This window comes from Triticum aestivum, chromosome 6B (genome assembly GCF_018294505.1).
Source record: "Triticum aestivum cultivar Chinese Spring chromosome 6B, IWGSC CS RefSeq v2.1, whole genome shotgun sequence".
NCBI lineage: Eukaryota > Viridiplantae > Streptophyta > Magnoliopsida > Poales > Poaceae > Triticum > Triticum aestivum.
The window spans coordinates 178,613,008-178,618,476 of record NC_057810.1 but is presented as its reverse complement, the minus strand read 5'-3'; the positions used below and the strand labels follow the sequence as shown (position 1 = coordinate 178,618,476).

The 5,469-nt window shown below is 45.4% G+C and overlaps 1 long non-coding RNA gene across 1 annotated transcript; it reads right to left on the bottom strand.

The window, feature by feature from the left end:
- Positions 1-1,674: 1,674 nt before the first annotated feature.
- LOC123133899 (uncharacterized) lies at positions 1,675-4,727 on the bottom strand. The gene is made up of 3 exons (XR_006465426.1): positions 4,253-4,727; positions 4,044-4,124; positions 1,675-3,065 (listed from the first exon to the last, which is right to left on the bottom strand). It is a non-coding gene; the product is annotated as an uncharacterized lncRNA (long non-coding RNA).
- Between the last annotated feature and the right edge of the window lie 742 nt (positions 4,728-5,469).

Sequence of the window (5,469 nt, the reverse complement as noted above, 5' to 3'; positions counted from 1 at the left end):
GCTTGGTGATGCCTTTCGACTACACCGGTGGCACAAAGGTGCCGTGGCGTCGTCTCGGCCCGGTGTAACTGTTTGAATGTACCCAATGGCACAGGTGGTGTCGCGACGTTGTGCAGTCTTGGTTGCCCGGTGCTTTTCGATTGTGTCGACGGTGTAGTGTCATGGTTTAGTCTCGGCTCGCCGCTGCAGTTCGAGCACCTGTAGTGCCCCTTGTTGTGTTGCTCGAGCTGCAGCGACGAGCCGAGACTAAACCATGACACTGCACCGTCGATGCAATCGAAAAGCACCGGGCAACCAAGACTGCACAACGCCGCAACACCACCTGTGTCATGGGGTACATTCGAACGGTTACACCGGGCCGAGACAACGCCACAGCACCTGTGTGCCACTGGTGTAGTCGAAAGGCATCACCAAGCATAGAGCTCCACAAAAGCACACCCAAAACATCACAAGACCGGGGGATGAAGACAATGTCATCAAGATGGGAACGACGGGGAGCGTCGCCGCTGTCTCGGCAAGCAGCAGCTGGCCAACCATGGATTTCTCCCACCGGCCACATCCTCCTCACGACGCGGTGCAGGGCAACCACCAATAGCGCCGGGCAGCGCTGGGATGGACGGCCCCAGATCCAGGCGAATCCCACCGGCAGCGATGCCGGCAGGCACCCTTGACGCCGAGGACACCAGTGAGGACCACTAGTGCGACGCCCCCTGCAGGTGAAGCCACGAGACAGCGACAACCCACCAGGGGATCTGGGAGGTGGATGGCTCCCAAGATTCAGGAGCCACGATGCCACCTTCGTTTGGCGAGCGCGCGGAGGAGCACAACGACAACAGAACGGGCGGCGGTGGAGGACGAGGGAGGAGGCCCGTGGCAGAGCACGGGACGGAGCGCAGGGGCAAAGACATCCAGATCGGACCCTGCCATGGCAGCCAACATGGCAGGGCACGAACGCGGTGGGGAAAACCACCGGTCTCGGGCGCTGCCGGAGCCAGCTCGCAGTGCAGCATGGGGAGGCGGAGGTGGTCGATGCCAACGGTGGAGAGGGACGAGAGCCAGCCAGCCGGGGCTGAGGCAGCCAAGCGGGAGGGCGTCGGGTCCGAATCCGGCCACGGACAGCCCCCCCGAGCAGGAGGAGGGCGGATCCGGAGGCTGGCATGCCAGATCCAGCACGAGAGAGGGAGGGAGAGACCGGCTCGGGGAGCCCGCCATGGCCATGTCGGCGGAGCTTTCGGGTTGGATCTTGAAGGAGCAGGTGGGAGGTGGTCGATGCAGGAGGTACCTCGCCGCCGCCGTCCGTCGCTAGGCTTCGCCCCGTGGCCTCCTCCAGCGATGGCGAGGGGAGGGAGTGGTGGAGAGGGGCGGAGGGTAGGTGGCGGCGGCGGCCTCCAGAGTCGCCCGAGGAGAGCGACCCGGGAGGCGGAGCGAGAATTTGCAGTCTTTCACCCTGTCGTCCCCCCTCGCCATGTGTTGTTTTTGCTTTATTTCTTCCTCTTGTGCCTCCTTGTACTTCTGGTTCACTTGAACCCTATCTTGTACTAGTAAGCTTGCACGTGCAACGCACGTTTGGACAAAAACACCTGATTTGAAACATAACCAGATGTAGGATAGATTTCTCAAAAAAAAATCATGTTGTGCACAACACCTAATTCATAAATCATACTAATAATTTATAATATCATTCTCCATGAATCAACATACTTCCTGAAACAAATATATATCACATGCCTTTGCATCAATTATATAATCTTTTATCTCAATGCACAATTTCTCAACACATGGTGCCTAAATTTTTACAATCTCCTGTAAATGAATTATAGTATGTGAACAACATGTCCACGCAGGCCTTGGTCTATCATAGTATGGGTCAAATATACAACCATTTGAAATTTCGATATCATATTGTTACAGTATATTCCAGTAAGAAATTAGGATGCCCTTGTTGGGCAATGGACCATTTTAAAACTTCATCACCACCGTACCTACCCACATACAAGTATTGTTCAGTAAATAACCATTTATGTATCAACTAAATTCAGTAAAGGACTATTTACTATGAGAAAATCAAGTTTTGTTCAGAAAAGAGAGAAGTGCCCATTATTACTTCAGTTATAACTGCTACTGCTAGCTGCTCTTGCTTCCCTTCAGCCCAAATTCACTATTACTATGCATCAAAACCTTGCATATCAAATTATATGGAGAACATATGTTGCAATGAACCATTAACTGATCTAAAAACCAACATTGGCATCCAAACTGGGCCGGCTCTCCATCTAAAATCAATCTTAAAGAACTAAGAAAAAGTTGCAACATCAAATGAATTTGGGCTGAAGTGAATTTGCCTTTGGTTGACCAATATTCTTCGTCTTTTTGTTCCAATATTCTTCATTTTTGGTTGATCAAACTCCATCTCATATTATGATTTATGAAGCGGTCATTTAATAACACCACAATATCCCAAAGTAGCAGGCATTTTATTTCCCTAAAAAAAGAAGTAGCAGGCATATTCTTAAGCTTGTGTACAAGCTTTGCGAAGAAATTTTATAACCCCTCTAGATTGTCTGAGCAGCAGTACTGATTTCAGATTGCCGGTTGTATCTCAAACTGAAATCATAAGTTAAATACTTGTGACAACCTACCCAGAAAATCTCAATCTCAATTATAATTGCTTCCGAATAAATTACTGTGATGCAACAGTAACTTGTAGATGGCAACCAGAATGAAATTGTATCAAAACGGACCAATCTTGCTAATAAACTCAACACATAATAGAATTAGACCTTGCACTTCAGGCAAGTTACAACCATCAAATTTATCTTCTCTAGTTCGCAATAAGAAAACTTTGATTTGTGATATGATGATGACCAGGCAGCCAAGGAGAAGTGGACATGCAAGAGAGGAGTCGTGACTTCACGATGGTGGTTGTTCTCTGCACATACCTTGCTGTGGTGTTCGTCCTCCACTGCAGCGTCCTGCGTGTCCCGTCCTTGCCTCCCCACGCCTTTCACGCGACATATCTTCAACCTCCTAACCATCTTCGATCCAATGATGCTGAGTTAAGAAATCTGCCAGGAATGACATCGAAAATTAATAGTGAAGCACGATCCTTGAGATAACATGGTTATCATAAAAGTACAAATATCTATCAGGAGACCAAACCTACTAATTTAAACCACGCTTCAAATCTTGCGCAACTTCCCCTATATAGAAGCATGGTTTCTTCTCATGTAAATGTGGGAAATCTGACATGGATGCATATATGCAACAAAAATTTTGTAGTGTCATACGCACAATATTTTGGAAGTCATGTAATATGGAAAAACATCACTTCAAATCTAGATACCAAGATTCAATAGCAAGAAAGTATTAACTGGATAAATAAGACACTTTATTACTACCTACAGATATGATGCAAGGCAATATCATATATTAAATAATTTGAAGTATGTTATCTAATAACTTCAAAGTAAAAGCCAACTTGAAGAATCTTTTATCTGAAGTTGTTGCTTCAGACCATAAACTACAAAGCTAAAAACAAAATTTTCTGTGGTATCAATATTTCTTATTTCCATAAGAATTAAACTCGTGACATGTACTGCATCGAGATTATTCACAAATTTAAAATTCAAATATGTTATTATCACATCGGTGATCCATCTATGTGCGGATCTTCCTCTCTAAGCTATTTTCTCTTTACGGAGATCTTGGATAATCCTTTTGTCCTCATACAAATTGCCTGGGATATGAGGTATACTAAACAATAGGCCGTTCCCCTAGAAGAAACTGAAAATTAAAATATTGTCAGACTTGTCAAATAAATATGCGAAATCAAATCGCACACTTGCGAATTGTAAGCTCATGCTATTATTCAATCAAATACAACTGGAAAGTTGTGAAAATTGTAAACTATGTATCACGAAAATGTTTCAATCTGTAGAGGGGTCCAAACCATGTACTCCATACACCCCTTGTTCAAAGACTATTGTTCTAGACCTCGATAACAAGAAAGAAACTAATTGGAGATGATTGAGCTGATCTCATACCTGAAGCGTGAATGCCCACTATCATGGCATCGTTTCAATCCCAATGTATGCAGTGCAGATGGATTTGGTACACCAGAACGTCTGAAAGCAAACACGATTGTCCTATTCGTAAATTTTCGTGAATGCAGGATAGGTAAAATTCAGCTTGCATGAACCATTTCAAAAATCACTTTTTAAGTTCCAAATTACTTTCCGGAGAAAAAAATCACCTGAGACGAAGAACAAACCAGATCAAAGACTGGGTGTTGCCGGCAAGTCCCGTGGCTTGCTCGATCCAAATCGCCGTCTGAAATCTGCTAATGCACATGGAGCTTATGGGCAAAGCTTGGGTGCAGAGGACTACCATGGTTGCCGATGTGGGAGGACGGGACGGATCTTGGCTGCATCCGGTGACCTGGGGAGGAGAACCATGGGCTCGGCGGTGCCATCCGGATCAAGGGCGTGCATGGTCGTCCGCTGGGTAGGGATAGGGAGATGATAGGAGGGGGTGGGAGGTGCTGCTGGCGTCGCGAGTCACGGTGGGAGAGGCGCCGCGCACTGGTCGGTTCTGCGACGGTTATGGTGGCGGAGGAGGGTCAGGCGGCGGCGCATGTGGAGTAGGAGTTCGACCCTCGTCCGGTGACCAGAGGTAGGCGGCGTGGGTCGCGGCCTCGCAGGGCAGTTAGCGAGCGAGGGGATCATATTGCGATGGCTTTTTTTTTCCTGCCCTTGCGTGGTTGTAGGGACTGCCAATGTGCGGGCCGGTGCTTCGTATATTTCTCCGCGGTGAAGCACGTTCAGCCAACCTAAATTACTAAGTGCACATCAGATAACAGATTAAGTTAAAACTAGCCATTAGATTAAATTTAGTGGGTCTAATCGTGCGGTGCTAATCAAATTATGTACCTCTGTCGTGTGGTGTTAAGAAAGAATTAGTTTGATTGTTTAATAGTAGTATAGATTAGGCTGCAAAGCCTATAGGCAACAAATGAATACCATTCATGTGGGGAGGATTACTTCTCCCTCCCCCCCCTGAAAATTCAAAAAAAGAAAAAAATATTCGGCGGCCCAAATAGGATGGCAGATTTGCTATTTCGGTTTAGGGAGGTTACGGAATCTTTCGAGTCTAGTTTTCTCTGTATATTTCTTTCAAAAAAATATTGTTTTTTTATTTTCGTTTGTTCTTTTATTTTTATTTTTCTTCCCTTAATATTCTTCTCTTTCATTTGGCAAAGGTTTATCGAATTCGCAAATATATCTTACAATTGTGAATATTTTCTGTATTTGAGAACAATTTTTAATCATGAACATTTTTTTTCCAAACTTGGTACTGTTTTTTTTAAGTCATGAACAGTTTTCAAACTCACAAGCATTTTTTCACTTCGTGAATATATTATTAATTCGAGAACAGTTTTCTGAAATTCTTGACAAAATTTCAAACTGTCAA